Source organism: Polyergus mexicanus, unplaced genomic scaffold (assembly GCF_030449975.1).
Source record: "Polyergus mexicanus isolate NDT 795.1 unplaced genomic scaffold, iyPolMexi1.0 SCAF_10, whole genome shotgun sequence".
NCBI classification, from domain to species: Eukaryota; Metazoa; Arthropoda; class Insecta; order Hymenoptera; family Formicidae; genus Polyergus; species Polyergus mexicanus.
The window spans coordinates 1,094,829-1,112,771 of record NW_027223330.1 but is presented as its reverse complement, the minus strand read 5'-3'; the positions used below and the strand labels follow the sequence as shown (position 1 = coordinate 1,112,771).

General features: G+C 32.3%; 1 protein-coding gene across 4 annotated transcripts in view; it reads left to right on the top strand.

The window, feature by feature from the left end:
• Nucleotides 1-293: 293 nt before the first annotated feature.
• Sk (small conductance calcium-activated potassium channel) overlaps nucleotides 294-17,943 on the top strand; it is a 163,724-nt gene continuing 146,074 nt past the window's right edge. For 3 of the 4 annotated variants that reach the window (XM_070303586.1, XM_070303589.1, XM_070303590.1), the window contains exon 1: nucleotides 294-535. The gene's annotated coding sequence lies outside the window, so the exon portion shown is untranslated. Of the gene's footprint in view, nucleotides 536-14,839; nucleotides 14,935-17,943 lie in introns of those variants that run through there. The other variant, XM_070303587.1, reaches the window with a different exon arrangement.

The window sequence follows — 17,943 nt, the reverse complement described above, 5'->3', positions numbered from 1 at the left end:
ATCTCTCTGTCCTTTATTTTCCTCACGTACGACGTCTATGTACTTTTGAGAACAATTTACTAGCGTCTCGAATATATGTCGTGCGACGACGCATAGCACTGTAACATAGGTACAATTCGAAATACCATTATAAACGCGTTATGTTTTTCATCCATTGAATATTATTACCACCTCTCGAACGTCGTGTTTGGGTTTCGCGCTTGGTATGTCTCGCGCTCTTCTCCCACTCTTCCCTTTCTCGCGCGACATGACGTAGCGGCGAGAAGTTGCCGCTAGTCAGAATGTGACCACGTTACACGTTACAGTGCTGTCGCTTCGCGTGCTTAACGAAGAAGTACCGTGTGTATTCGTCGCGATTTCACGTTCTCTACTCGCGTGTGTGCAATAAATATCGGGGACACTATGAAAAGTGTTGTATATTGTTGATAAGCACGTGTGATTCCAATTACTCGGTGTTTTTTCTCATCGATCGACGAGAGCGAGCGTTCGATCCGATGCTGGTGTCGGGAAGCAATCAACGGCGGTGCATCGATCGGTGAGTTGTGATGATCAATCTGTCTATTATTGTTCAATTACGCGTTTATTTCGTTCGCAATGATTCAACGATATCCGTGTTAACGCATTGATAAGCCGCAGGAAAAATATTCGCTTGTTTTTCACTTTGTGGAAGTAACGAAAGAGACCGTATAGCATAAAAATGTTGTAGAAACATTACATATATATTTCAATATAATAATGAAATATTCTATATACATTGCTGCAATGTTGCTGCAATATTTCAATATGTGAATTCCCTATTTTGGAATTGTATAGAAATTAAAAACTGATAGAAATAATTACATTTTTAATCTCCTGCTAGTTTCCTGCTCTTTGCAAGCTTTATATAATTTTCATGACTAAAACTTAAACACGAAATACATAACGTATCGCGCGTTGCATAGCGGTAAATAAACAAACTAGCGGAGTTGAATATTATTCTTTTGTAAAGTTTTTGAAATGTTGCAGTATAATATTTCTATTCAGGGTACCTACTCCCTGGAAAAACATGGAAAACCTAGAATTTTCAGGGAATTTTTTTGTATCTAGAAAAATCAGGAAATTCTCATAGAATTTTACTCGGACTAACAAGGGAATTTTCAAAAAATTCTCTCTTTAATAATTTTACTCTTATATATAAGCAGTTTACAATCCGCCAATATATAAGTCTTTGCATAAGTTGTGAATTGTGTGTTTAAAATATATTATAAATATATTTCTATCTCTGTCTATATATTCAATGTCTTAACAAAATATTGAATATACAGTACGTATTCTTTATTTTAATTTTTAGTGATAAAAAAAGAAAATGTTATGCAAGTTAAAAATTATTATCTTAGAAAGCTATTCGGTACATTTAAGTGGCTTTGTGTTTTTTTTTTTTTTTTTTCCTATGAGTAAAAAGCATCACAGAAAACGCGTACAATAAAGAAACTTATTTTAGGGAACTGCACCAAAAATCTTTAAAATATTCTCTTTATCCGGAATTTTGTACAAAAATACCTGGAAGATTAGGAAATATTCAGGGAATTTTTTTTACAATATTTCAGTAGACATCCTGAAGATTTCTCATGAAATATTATATTAACATATTTTTGTCTCTACAATATTGTGCTGCAAAAACCAAGATGGCTCTTATCTGCCAGTATTCCCACTTAATTGTTTGTACTCTGAGCCTATTGCTGTTATTATTTAAATTTGCAGCCGCAACGTATCTCGTAGTACCGTGTGATGTTGCCGCTCGGTTCGTCGCAGTGTGTGTGTGTGTCTATGTGTGTTCATACATACATCGTACGTATATACGTCGCGTGCGTAACTGGAAGGTCAGAAGTGCGTTCCTCGTTACGCGTGCATAAAGTGTCGAAATTTTGAAATGACGGGCGAACGTGACGTCCCTGATTAATTAGCGCGCGCAATCCTAATTAGTGTCGCGGTTTACCGATCGATCCATATCTATGCGCGCTTATGAACGGATCAATGATGTGGAGGAAGACGGTAATGGCAACGACGCATTGATCAGTGAATAAATACTCATCTGCCATGTGTTTGCACGTAATTATCATTTATTTCATTTGTGATAGTTTAATGATATTGCGATCGTCATATATTACATCGTCCTCCTTTGTAAAGATATAGAGAATTAAAAGATAAACGAGTAAATATATATGTAATTAAATTTTCAATATTATAATAATCAAACGGAATATTATAAATGTTGAAAAAATATGTTTGTCAATATTTTACATAACAGAATATTCATTGCGCGCAAATAATTATCATTGTTAAAGAAGCAAAGAGAGAGAGAGAGAGAGAGAGAGAGAGAGAGAGAGAGAGAGAGGTTTGATAATTATTTATTTTTATATTCCAGTTAATGATTTACAAATAATATTTACGCGGCTAATTGTTTGTTTATTCATATTCAAACGCTTGATGAAAATCTGGAGCTAGATATGCGATGTTAATATTGAGAGTAAGAGAATGTAATAATATTTTTAATCATCTTAAAATTATGTGCTCAAAAATCTTAATAATTTTAATTTCGTGATTTAGAAAATATGCGAAACATATATACATATATATATATATATATATTTTTTTTTTATAAATTATCTGAGCAATTTCAATTGAATTTAACGAAATATATTTCATAATATTTTCGTAAAAATTGTCAACATTTATTTATTATTTTTTAATTATAAATTTTTTTCCCGTGGTAAACAAAGAACTATATTATTCTTTCAATAAAAAATATTTCTGTTTTCTTATATATAACAACAATATTTTGATTTCATATATTACGCGCGTAACGCGTTTTACATTAAAAAAAGAATGTTACATTAAAATCTTTGATTTTATAATATTAATTCTAATTTTTATAGATTTAATTGATCTTATGGTATAAATTATAAAATCTCTTTCTTCCATCGCAGTATCTTTATAAGAAATTTTTCAATTATGGCGTAATATGTGGATGTTAATGACGCAATTATTATCGCATATCTCTCTTATTTGTATATTATGGTAATTTACAGTCGTGATTAACATGTGGCGTTATATAACAATAAATTCAATTTCATGCATTAATTTTAATTATTTTACGATGACTTGCGCATATTACTTTCATATTAAGTAATTCAAATAACGTATTTAATGTCTGTCGAGAGTGACTGCGAGTAATTGAATTAGCATTCGTACTACGTCAAAATGTTACACATTATGCGTTCCGTTACTAATTAACGCTATCGATCGATAATAATAGATTAACCAAGATATCATAATACAATACATAAATGTCATTCTGATGTTTAAGGAAGATAAATAAATTTTAGATAAATTTATCCAGAATATAATCGTCGTGAAAAAAATCATATAAATTTTAAGAAAATTAATGTTTCTTGATATGCTAATTTGTTTGAAATATCTCTAATATATAGCTAAATTCTACTAAATTGAAAATTATTATTATGATCGATGCAGGTAAGATTCCACAAGAAACTGTATTGGCATGTTATTTGCAACGGCATAATATATCATATTTATAGAAATTAATTTTCATCAATGCTAATTAACTAAAGACCTCTAACTGTGTTTTATCTCGATTATACGTTACGTTTCTCTTTCTATACGCTTGAGACTGATATGAGAGGTCTCACGCGGTCGAGTGTTATTATACAAATTACCTTTTGTAATAAGTCGTTTTTATAAAATTTAATAAATTAATATCTATTGTCTCTCTTTCTCTATCTATTATATATAGGGTGTAAGAGAGCGCCCGTATTAGCAGTTTTTTGAGGAAGCAACGCATTTTCGTGAAAAATGTTTCATGCAAAAGTTGTAGAGCTCTAAGTGGTGCATTATATAATAATATTAGTATGACCTTGAATAGCACCGTCAAGGTCATATAAAAATCACTTTGAATTTTTTGAACGGAACCCCCATTTTTCATTACATATTCTTGTAGCTTACCTCGAAAACTTTCCAAAACACTATAATAAAGCATTTTTTCATTAAGTACTTTTCGACTTATTTTATATTTTGATCTGACATATTTTGATATAAAAAATAAAATATTTCGTAAAATATTTAGTTTTTTATAATCTTACCGTAATACTTTTATGTACCGAATAATGAGACAAATCAATTAGCGAAAAAAAAAAAAAAAAAAAAAAAAAACAAATAATTGTTTAAAAAATACATTGTAAACAATTTTCTTAAAAACAATTATTTTTTTATACTAAATAGGGCGCTCTGTTACACCCTATATATAAGTACCGTCAAAATATTTAATCACTAAAAATCTTAATAAACTGGAAAATAAATATTTTACGCGTTTAATATATTAATTTTAATTAGTTTAAATCAAAAGAACAAAAAGTATATAATTATTATTTAATTTTTAAAATGATATCTTGCGAGCTATTATTCTTTTTAACGGGCCTGTTTCATTAATTATATAACGTGTTTCAGAATAAAATGCTATCGTCATTGCTAAACGACACGAGTAAAAAAATTAATTAGAGAAAATTTATTAGAAAAAGAGCGGTGAAATGTTAATATAGAAATAAAAGTTCGGTAGACAATCGTGCGAGAAATCAGCCATTTAAACGTATAATGGCTCTTTTGTTCTATTCCGCATGATTTTAGCAATCTTCCCCTCCAATTATATCCAAACAGTGAGTGCGTCATCTGTACTAAACCACTGTCCTAGCTTTACCACACTATCAATTTTTGATGCCTCATAAAAAATTAAATAAAACACTCGGAGTCTCTTGCCCTTTTTGTCTTGCATCATGTCATTGGATTGACAGTTGAATGAGTGGTATGACGTATCAGAGATCGATAACATCTCTCTACATCAATTCTGCTATAGTTCATTTTGTACGGTCTAAGTACTATTTCGCATATCGGATATTCGTGTGTTAAAAAATCTCCGAGACATATATTCTTAATCGTTACGAAACGTCTTTCAAATGGCGTCGCAAGTTATTTATAAAAAAGTATTATTCTTAATTAATTTTGTATAATTCGTGTTCTACACGTCAATGTTTGCCGTGTAATATCCGAGTAATAATCATCCGGTGAAATTTAATTGCTCTTTTGCGACATGTAGATGATTCAACCCTTCCAGTTTCCAATATAGCCATGCTGTCATATTTGCTATGATTATTGGAGGAGAATTTCCCTCCAATAATTATATATTTCTATAAATGTATTCTCGCAGCAATAGAAACAAAATTGTGAATTTGTTCCAGGAAAATTCAATTTAAAGTTAAATTAAAATAGAATTATGTAAAATATAAGAATTTTTTTTAAATTTTATTATATGATTATATAATCTTTATTTGTGTAAAAAAACATAGTACACAAAAACTTATATCTATTATATTTATAATTTTTTTTTTGTATTTATTAAGACATTTATATTTAAATATATGCGAAGGGAGACTGAAAATGTCAAGACTAAACGAATTAATAGATTAATAATAAAAAAACGCAATTATATATACATATTGATTAATTATTAATTTAATTTGGAAATTATCAAAAGGAATACATATCTTTTATTGGGACCGATAATATTTTCACGCTTTTTTTATACCCCAGATTAAGCCGAAAGATTTAATTAACATGCATTTGTATTTGTAGTATTTACTTTTATATAGTAATTAACATAATTAAAATTCTTACGTTATAAATAATTGATCAAGCATCGGATTTTAATGGGTATCAATAATTGGTAATGAATAATTATAACGGGATAATAAGATACACTATACGGTGAGTAATTAACCGGTATTCAAACTAATCGAATTTATCGAGATTTTAAAATGCGCGTATAAATTATGATACGAGGCAATGATAATTGATAACAAGTTGGTGTACGTGACACACACACACGAACACACACATACACGCACGTACGCATTGTACATCGTGCTCCCTTCCGACAATTCTAAATGCACTGTGTATCTTATCGTTATATGCAAATGTTTGTGAATGAAATAGTATCAAAGATCAGATTGTATGGCGGATATTGTTTTTGGAATAGCAAAACGACATATTAAGGGCTTTTGCGAATGATAAATGAGCATCGTTACGAATATACTGCATACATATACTCGATATACTCGAAACGCATTTGTAACGGCGGGGTGAGGGGGAAGTTCGCCGGCCGGGCTTTTGTAGGGAGAAACGCGAATTCACTTATTGTAGACTGCGGAATCACGCGAGCGCGTATATATGCAGAGTTCGAAATACATGCGCCGTTGAATCGCGGTGTGCCCGGAGCGAATTTAACCCTTAGTATCTCGCGTGTGTCCTATCCGCCCTCGTATCTCGATATCAGAGCCGGGGGGGAGCACTGACCCGCTTCGCTTCCTATACGCGGTCTGGTATATAGTTTACACGACGCTTTGTTGCCGCTCCGACTGCACATATACAGGGTGTCCCCAATTTAAATGGCAAAACTTCAGGAGCGCGTAGGGGACCGAAAAGCTAAGACGGAAAGTCCTTTAGAGATTTGCTCGTTTTTGCTCCATTTTGGAGAAAATCACAAAAAAAGAAACAAAACAAGTTTTTTTACTTATTTATTTACATTTTATTTATATTATCATCTATTTAATGCAGATATTGTTCAAAATGTTGTCCTCTTGCAGCAATGCAAGCGTTACATCTAGCACTGATCTCATTAATTGCAGCTAGACATTGTTCTAGTGATATTTGGTCCACTGCATCTATGATTCGGTCTCTTAATTCCTCTCTTGAATTGATTGGCACCGTAAAGGATAACATCAAGTGTTTACATATGTAAGGAATCTTGAAGCAGAAAGTTTATTCGGCGCCAATCAATTCAAGAGAGCAACTGACAGATTAATGAGAGATTAAATTTTTGCGATTTTCTCTAAAATAGAGCAAAGACGAGCAAATCTCTAAAGGACTTCTTGTTGTCTTAGTTTTTCGGTTTCCTACACGCTCTTGAAGTTTTGCCATTTAAATTGGGGATATTCTGTATATGACTCGGCGCAGGATCTAGCAATTTCATCAGAAGAATAGGACGGAAGACAAGCACGCCTAATCAGATATCAAAGATTCGTATTTGGTTCAGTTTATTACATAAGTAGAAAAAATGTGCACTGTAAAAAATTTTCTAAAAGTTCAGACAAAAATATGTTTGAATTTTCAGATCTGCGTGTCTAACAAGAAATTTCAGACAATCTGTTTTAATGATCAGAATCGTTTTTCTGAAAATTTAGAAGAGTGTTCGAGAATTGAAGTGTGTCTGTAAATTCAGACTGCATTCTGTCTGAAAATTCAGACGAAAATTCTCTTTACACTTTGTCTGAAGAGAATACAATAACAAGGCTCTAAAGAGATCAATGTCAATAGTAAAAGGAATTAATTAGAACCGGACGGGTGATGAAAGCGCAAATAAAGAAATTAATAAAATCCTAATTAATTATAAATAATAATTAATTATTATTTATTATATTTATTACATTTATTATATTTATATAAATGTTATACATATTATCATATTTATTATATAAATTATAGGCGTTATTTAATAAATAACTATAATTAATTAGGATTTTATTAATTTCTTTATTTGCACTTTCATCACGTATATAGCTCTTATTAACTCCTTTTATTATTGACATTGACTTTGTTTGAAGTTTTAGTCGGTTTTTTTACACTATAATTTACTACAAATGTCATAACCGTATGACGGTTCTAATAAAAATAATTCTCAGTGTATAGATTGATTTAGTTGACTACTGACTTGATCACGAAAGATGCCTAATATGAAAACAAAAGAAAGTAAAGATACATTGCATGAAATTATGTTTTTATTTCCAAAAAATTAATTCTTTAAGATATTTAAAAAACAAATAGTTTTCTTTTTTCATATTCCACTTTGAATTTTTCAATGTTTTTCAATCTTTAAGTTTAATATTTGAATATATTTTTGCTTTATTAACTTTGAAATTTTAGATTAGAATTTTATTTACATTCTCTTATATTGTTGATCTTTGAATTTTCCGATTCCACATACACTGTTAACATCGATATCGTTTTTGTTATGGAAATTTAATTAAAGAAGTTAAATTGAGTTTCTCAAAAGTTTATATATAGCTCGAAGGGTTGACTTGAACCCCAATATCAACAAGTTATGAAGAAGATGAAAGAAAATGACGTCTAATCGAAATTTTGTTAATGGAAAATTTTCTTGAAAGTAATCAGAATCTTTTAGATGAAAGCAGCAACATTAGTTTTGTATTTTGTGTATTGTGGACAGGAAGCAAGTTCTCTGATTCGCCGTGCATCTAAATTATGTAATGCTTTTAAGTAGAGCGTGCTAGTCGCTAGTAAATATACGCGTGTGGTGCGATTTAGTCTTATGAAATGTAGCACGATAACATCGTGAACCGCACATATACATATATACATGCGTGACTTGCAGTAGCCCCGTAGGAAGCTCGTAGAACTTACGCTCACACATCGGTATTAATTCATCGCGTTCAAAAGGGAACCGATGCTCGTCGAAGATTTAACGTCGGAAATAGGGTAGTGTTAGCGATAACATCGTACAACAAATTCAAATTAAGATCCGTGTCTGATATCAAATATGTATATAGCGCGAAAATACCGTATAAATGCAAATGAAATTACAAGTTAAGCGAGAAAACAAGAACAGAAATAAATTGAGAGAAGTTCATATTATAATATACAATATTTATATTTAAGACTATTTAAAAAAAAAAAAATTTATATATATATATATATATTTTTTTTTAAAGAAAATAATTAGAAAATTATACAAGCAGTAATTATATGAGTCAAGTAAGTTTGAGCGATCAACATATGATTAAATTATTTTTTAAATTATAAATTTCTCAAAGGTAAAGTCGGCTTTTTAAATTTCTTAAAGCATCTGCGGTTGACAGAAGACAGTACGTTAGTTGTCGGGGACGCGCCTGTCCACGCGCCTTTAGCTACGACTTTAACTACAACTACAGCTATGTAACGTGCAATAATCTATTCCGCTAGGTGTGTATTTTTGAGTTTACGTCGCTATGACGACCTGGCGAATAGCACGCGCATGTGGCAACGACGACGTCCGTGACGCCGACAACAACGTCGACGACGACGACGACGACGACAACGACAAAGAGAAATGGTCGTTAGAGGTGCGCGATATCGTGATACCACCTGCAGGGGTGGATAGCTTGAACTGTCCGCTGGCCTACCTTCCATAAGCACGATGGGTCATACTAAAGCGACGATTAGGCGGGAGCGTCGATATATTGTTCGTAATGGCAATTTAATAACAAATAAATTTGATCAATATATAGGGAATGTCGTCACCTTTATCGCTCTGAATATTTCACGATCAATCGTTTTTATTAATACAAGGATGTATCTGAGAAATAATTTGTTTTATAGGAATTTTATGATTTTATTTGGATAAGATGCTTTTTTAAATGAAATTGGGAATTTTTGAAATTTTTCAAAAAAAAAAAAAAAAATCGAAATTTCTTCGAATGGAACTAGAAATGAGTTTTTTTTTTTTTCCATATCTACTCTTTCGTCATTCTACGTCATGAAACAGTGAATATTTTATGAGCTATTTTATTTTTTATTTTTATTCTAATATTTTAATATAACAATATGAGATATAAAAGTGTAAAGTATTTACACTTTTCTATTTATCTTATTTTGTTATTTTTATATATAGAATAATAAATAGAATCGATCTTTCTGATAATTCTCCATTTTTTGCATAGTTAAATACATTTTTTATGAACACGCGAAAAAGACATCTGTGTTGTGAAAATAAATGTATGCTAAAACATTTGCACAATATTATAAATCTGTGAGAAATATCAACTTTCGTAGAAACGTGGGATAATGATTTTTTCGTAGAAAAAATTGTGTCAATGTCAAATTATGCTGAAAAATTTGTCAGATTCTATTTGCTAAAGAGCAAAATGTGTTTTATGTAACAAACACGTAATAAAATGAAATGCAGATCATGAAAATTGGAAAATATTTTATAGTTTGCGCATCTCCTCGATCTCTTAAAAATTTGTCAACTCGTAAGATTGTCACGATGATTCTTATCATTTATTGCTAATAATCGTTTTAATATGCAATATTTATTCCATAGGCCAGTCATATTAGATTAATTAAGAGGTTTAACCCTCCAACAATTAGTCTTTCCAAGTTGCAATCATCATAAATCGCTTTGGTTTAAGGTGCTATAAGTGGGATTAATTTTGCTTCGCAAAATTTTCCTAGCGGGGAATAGAAAGTTATTAACAATATTATAAACAAAAAACGTGACTTTTTTTCTATTTTCTCAAATATCTTGGAAACCAAGCAAAATAGGATAACAAACTGTACTTTTTTGTAGAGCGTAAAATCATCTACAATAATGATTTAAGCAACATTTATCGTCATGTCAGTCGTTTAGCTTGCACGCGCCGTCAAACTCCGAAACTCGGAAATCCTCGATTTCGTCGTTTTTTTGATGTTGCGCCGGTGATTTTTTTCTGTCATTTAAAATAGAATTAAAAATCCCCCAAAAATCACACATTATCCGAGAACTTCAAAGAATATTCTTCATGGTGCAACCGATTTTTTAGACCTTTTTTGTTTATTTTGTAGCTACGTAAATCAAAAAATTTTACTTTTCGGAGTAGTCTTAGTTTTTTGCTGTTTTCACGTCTTAGAATTTATTTGAGACGAATCTTGTCATATGCATCTTGTAGGGGACGAAATTTGCAACGTAAAAGGAACCTTCCATTTTTTTCGTACGACGAACGCTGATTTTTTTATTGACGCGCGAAATTATCCAATACTGCGTACAGGTCGGATAACGCTTGTTTGATGTCTAATATGACTGGCTTATTATTGCTAGGGAAATATTATAAAAAAAAATAAAATAAATATTCTAATGGAGATGCTTTATGTGACACGCATATAGAATCGATTTTAATTTATTGAAACCTTGAAGAGAGTCTTGACTAGAAAGGTGATATAAAAAAAGAGTCATATGCAATTAAAATTATTCCTTTATCGAAAAAAAAAAAAAAACTATATGTTGAAGTCAATCTCTATGAAAGGGAATGTATATGTATATCTCCCGATTTCTATCTACATTATAATATTTCTAGTATCTAAACCAATGTAAGGCATTTTTTTCTACTTTGATTTTAAGACGCTTACAGCGTAATTCCAATCTTTATCGCCATTTTTATGTTATTATAAATCCTTAATTATAGAAACATTGAAAAAATAAAAATTGAAAGCCGTCATCTCGGGTATAAAGCTATAAAAATTTGGATAAATAATGAACTCCTATTTTCCAAATACGTTAAAATCTGTTTTATAACCTACAATTTATGAAAATAAATGAAGTGTTAGTCATTTGGATTGGTTAAGAATGGATTTCGTTGTTTGTCGCGACGATAAAGTAACATTGTAACTTGTATAAGTTAATAAAGAGCCTCAGAAGAATTACGATGATATCACAAGCAATATGAAAAGGATGAAGAAACATGGCGAAAATTGTTGTTGAGACGGGATTAACTCGCGATGAGTTAATCTTTGTTTGCGGATGTGGGGCGAGCGGGACACTTGCGATGAAGCGAACGTTTGCGGCCGATTCCATTTTTCGAGCAGCGAGGAATTCCGTTGGGAAATCTTCCGTTACGGTATGATACTGCAGGGCCTCGTCGAGGATATTATTTATGGCACGCTCTCGTAATCGTTGCCTTGGTGTGCATGTGGGCTTACAGCGACCTCGCGTGCACTTGTAATTACTCAGCCGTGCATTAATTTCGCGAAATTACATTGTCGACGAAATAAGAAGAGTACATGCTCTTTACAACAAAACATTGATGAAATTTATTTATATATATTTCGAAGCGATTATGATAATCTTCCAAGATCATATAACATAATCATCAGGATGTCTACTTCCTAGAAAAATATAGAATACTTGGAATTTTCAGGGAATTCTATTTGTACCTGGAGAAATCAAGGAATTCTCATGAATTTTTTTTTTAAATTCAGAAAATTTTTTAAATAATATTCTCTTTGATAATTTCGTTTTTATATTGTAAGCAATAATCCGCTCATAAGTCAAGTTGCAAATTATGTGTTTAAAATATATTATAAAAATATATATCTATCTCTGTTTATATATATATATATATATATATATATATATATACACAGGGTGTCCCATTTTAACTTAGACAGCAAAATATCTCGAAAAGTAAGTTTTATCGAAAAAAATGTTTCAAATAAAAGTTGCAGGGTTCAGAGGGGGCCACGTGATAAAAATATGGATTTGACCTTTTCAAGATGAGATCAATGTGATCGATGTTTTCTTAAATGGAAACCCCCCCTTTTATTGCATATTCTTGTAGCTTGTATGGAGAGCTTTTCAAAACACTATAATAAAGTATTCTTTCATTACGTATTTTTTGAGTTATTTTATATCTTAATCTAACACATTTTGATATAAAAGATAAAATATCTCGTAAAACATTTAGTTTTCGATAATCTTACCGTAATACTTTTATGAACAGAATAATGAGACGAATCAATTAGTATAAAAAAAAATCATTGTTTTTAAGAAAAAGTATATAATTATTGACAATGTATTTTTTTAAATCATTATTTATTTTTTTTACACTAATTGATTTGTCTTATTATTTTGTACGCAAAATTATTACGGTAAGATTATCGAAAATTATAGTGTTTTGAAAAGCTCACGAGATAAGCTACAAGAATATGCAATAAAAATGGGTGGTTCCATTTAAAAAAACATCGATCACATTGACTTCACCTTGAAAAGGTCACTCAAGGTCAAATCCATATTTTTATCGTGTGGCCCCCTCCGAACCCTACAACTTGTGTTTGAAACATTTTTTTTGATAAAGCTTAATTTTTTAGAGGGCCACCTTGTATATATATATATTTAATATCTCAAAAAATATTTAATATATGCAATATATATTTTAATTTTAATTTTTAATAATAAAAAATGAAAATCTCACGCAAATTAAAAAATTTTATCTAAACGAAAGCTATTCAGTTTCTTAAAAGTTAAGTAGCTTCGTGTTTTTCCTATGTATGAGCGAAAAATATTAGAAAATGCGTATAATGAAAAAACTTATTTTAGGAAATTGCACTAAAAATCTTCAAAAGATTTTCAAAGATTCTCTTTATTTGGAATTTTGAACAAAAATATTTAGATGACCAAGGAATTTTTAGGGAATCTTTTTACAAGATTTGAGTAGACACTCTCTGATTATAAGCTTTCAAAGTTCTTATATATTATCTATTAAATGATTGATTTATTGAAACTGAAGATTCGATATGCCAGATGATCAATATCTTTCTCCCCGACTTTTTCTACACTCCCCGACTATTTATTGAAATCGATGTGACAATAATATCTTCAATCGATTCGTTCTAAGAAAGTAAGGAATAATATTATTGCAGACTTGAGTGTTCTTAAATTAAAGATGGCAATTGGTAGATTAATCATAAGGTAAAGTAGCTACAAAGGTGGTTTAGAACGAGGATCGATATCCTCGTGCGCGATATTCTTGTTGCGTCTATTTTTTCTAGCCAATAAGCTCTCACCATAAAATCCGCGTTAATCAGGCTAATTCAATTATTGAATCAGAGCATATCTTTCGATGATTTTAACGATAAGAGGAATATTAATTTGCACTGAACATTTGACTGTTTTTCTCTAAAGATCGTTAAATCGTTGATAACCTCTTTTTCTATTTTATTATATCTCTTTCATTAGCATTTTAAATTTTAAAAATCGTCTCGAAATGGTTAATTTGAAATTTTAATATTTCTCCGATTCTTAGGATTATATATATGAAAATCTCTTGTTGAGATGTATCGAGCTATGAACTCTAAGATATTTTATGATCGTGAGCAAGTGCCGCATGTGTAGTATTCTCTCGTCGTACGTCTATTTTTATCCTCATCTCCGTAAAAGTACACACCCGACCCACAGGCATAGTTGTCGGTCGTAAAATCGAAAAATCGAATAGGCACGGTGCATGCTATAGAGTCAATAATCGATACATCGCGCCGCTCCGAAAAGCCGGTGACCGCGGCGCGTGATTCGGAAATTGAAGAGCGCGCGCGCGCGCGCCGCAACCCCCGCGTTGCAACCCCTCCGTTATCGTGCATGGTACACGTGACCCCAATGGCGCCACAGGCGGGTGCGACGGCCCTGGGGATGCCCGGCGCGTCGCGTCTCGACGTACACCGCTTGTACGTCGGAGGGTACCGAGGCCGACCGATGGCACACGAGGGCGTAGCGACGGCAACCACGTTTGCCCACCACCACGTTACCCTCCAGTCCGTCGTGGTGTGTCTCGTCGGCCGCCGGCTCGTCCGACAACCACGCGCGCTGCTCTGTTTTCTCTCCCTCTCTCTCTATCTCTCTCTCTTTTTGTCACTCTCTCACTCTCTCACTCTCTCTCTCTTTCCCTCCCGTCTTCGTTGTACCCGCTCCCGCTCCCGGTCCTCATATAGCCGCTTTTCCTTTTTTTGATCTCTCTTGCGAGCCGTGCGGCATTCGTGCGAGGGTGACCGACCCCGTCGCGTCGGGTTTAGTGGAAGTTATGTTACCGCGCGACGACCCGCCGCCTCGTGACGTTCTGTGTGCATCTTAAATTCGACCGGGTTAACTGCCGGGCGAGGGGTCGCACCGCGACGACGACCGCCTCCAACGGGTGGAAGGAAGACGAGAGGGTGGAAGGAAGACGAGAGGGTGGGCGGCGATGCAACGCGGCGCGGGGATGTACGTGCTAGCTGCGTGCTGCCGTCGCCCTGGCGCGAGGGAACGTTAAGGTAAGAGGGTTCAACGACCGCCGATTGCGCTGCCACGCGCGACTTTTACCCCCCCCCCCCCCTCGTTCTTCCTCTCTCTCTCTTTCTCATTCGTCAAGGAAAGGATTGTTTGTACGAAGTTCCAGGTACTTGCGAATTTTGTCCCGAGCTTCTATCTGTACGACAGTACCAAACAGATGTACCCCAGTGATAGATTTTTCACAATACTGTAAAAAAACTGATGGAAACTTCAGGCAAAGCGTCTGCAGATTTCTTCGCAGACCCGCTGTCCGCGTTTTTAGATAGAATGTTGTCTGCATTTTCAGACAGGAACGTTGACTGTATTTTCAAACACACTCTTGTCAAATTTTCAGACACTTCTTCTGAACCTTCAAAAAAAAAAAAAGAAACAAAACCGACTCTGACAATTAAGACAGATTGTCTGGAATTTCTTTTAGACAAAATTTAGATCTGAAAATTCAGACAAAAATATTTGCGATATTTATTTATTCGGATAGAAATTCCGAATAAGTTAAAATTAAGTTTTTCTATATGCTAAGGTCGTAAAAAGCTTCAAAGATTTGATTAGAAAGATGCAGTAATGTGTCATTTAACTTTATCTAACTTGTTTTAAGATTCATTTAAATTGTTGAAAGCAATATAATGAATCTTTTTTAAATAAAAGAAGGATATTGTTTGAAAGAATAATATAATTGTTTAAGTTGAAGAAAAAATGAAATTCATTCAAAACATTTTTTATTTGAAATAAATAAATATATTATTTGAAAATCAAACAATCATATTTGTTTCACTTCAGACATTAATATGGTTGGACCATTTCAAGCATTATATTTCTTTGATAACAACAAAATTTATTAAATCCAAAGAAACTTTTCTCTCTGTGTACAAGTGAATATAATTGCGAGCAAATCGATAAAGAATTTATGCGATTGGAAATTAATTTTATTTATCAACGAAAATTTGTAAACTAGGTCAGCGTCGAAAATATTGCTGCAGATTATCACGTTACCCAAATCTTTCTTTTTAATGTTTAGCCATCTGCCATTTTGATGGCGCTACTTTTATTACGATGAGAGAGAGAGAGAGAGAGAGAGAGAAGTCACGTTTTCCCCCAAAATATGTGTCATTTGTTCCAACGGTACCAAACTGGCACGCAAACTCTCTTTTGTTTTTTGGGGGATAAAACTTCCATTCATTTCACTTATCGATACATCTTTACACCTCCCTTGTCTCTCGAACACGAGTTATCACGATAAAGTGTGTCTCACTTTGAAATTAACGATCCGCTGTTCTTTTATACATTTATAATCTCTTTTAATTGAAATCTTTTATACCCGGTGAAACTTTTCATCAGGAACGAAAAAATAATAGTTACATTTATATAATAGAAGCTTGTAATAGAAATTTCTAAACAAGAGATTCGATTAAAAGATCTCTTGTTTATTATTTTTTACAAAGATTAACATATTGAATATTTTGACATTATGTTTGTTTTATCGAAAAATTTGAAAATACTTATTTGATTGAATTTATTGGATTATCTTTTAATTTAATTCTGAGTAAATAACTTTGCTTATAAATCATTTCGATTTTCAATTCTTAATTTAATTAATTCTCTCTTTCTATAATTTCTTTAATCACTTTCGAATAAATGATTAATTAAGCCGCGCGTAAAGTTATAGTATAGAAAAGATGCGAATAAATTTCTCGCGAAGAAAAAAAAGTGACTCGTCAATGTGGACTTTCTCCTGGGACATCCCGTAGAATTTCAATGACGAAACTCGCTTTTGCGATTTCGTTGTGCCAATTTATTTTTACCGTGGTTGCTATATATCCGGGGAGCTTCCTTTTTTTATCTCGTCGTGAAAGGCCCGCCGGATGTTCGAGTGAGGGGGATAAAAAAGTGAGCAGTATGAGAAGGGAGCGCGCTGAAAGACGAAAGAAACGCGAAAATCCGCCACAGAACCGCTGTTTTTCCACCTACTCAGCAATCTTATCTAATTTACAGCTGTATGATTCACATCTTTCGCAGCAAGTTTCATAATGATTTACGCTATAACGTGTACGTTGCGATTTATCGTTATCGTTAATTAATTCTTTACCCGCACGAGGACTTTGATCGATTTAGTACATTAATGAAAAATTCTTTCACAAACTATGTGTTTATATACATAGGGCGACGACACGTCTCTGTACACGTGAAATATTCACGTGCTGTGGTAGTTTGCAAGTTACAAGCAAGTAAATCGAATATTTTAAGTCTTATGAAACTTCGAAATTTTTTGCCACTTTAAAACTTTCAATGTGCTCGTGATCTCCCGAATGTATATATATTTTCGAGATTTATAGAAGAAGTTTTTCTCTCTGTATATAAAACTATGCGAAAAGGTGAATTCCTCGTATCTTCAGCCATGATCCCACATGCTATATCCACGCAATGATGATCGTGACGAGCACGCGATTGCGTTTTTATTATTAACGATGTGTATCGAAGATCTTCCCGCGATGGCATGCTTTTCGAACCGTGTCTCACATATTGATCTCACTTTTCTATCACAATTTGCTATATAGATACAGTCCGTGATTGATAAGGAAAATTGTTAGATTGCGTAGGTGCACAGTTGGAAATGAATGTAAACTTTATAGTAATTTGAAATAAATTTTGTATAAAATCAACATATTTTTTAAAATTAACTTGTTATCCCTCAAAAAAAAAAAAAGAAAAAAAAATTAATAAAAAATTAATAATAAATAATAATAAATAAATAAATAAAAAATTAAATTAAATTAATAAAAAAATAAAATACAATAAATATTTTTTCTGTAAATTTTAACAGATAAATCTTGTTACTAATAATACGGAACATATCTATTGTGCAAAATTAAAAATATATGCACACATTATTCTTTCATTTTTTTTTTAGTTTAATACATGTAATTTAATAATTGTTTTAATAATTTAACATTTGAGTTCAATTAACAGCCGCAACAGAAATATGTTAAATTAAC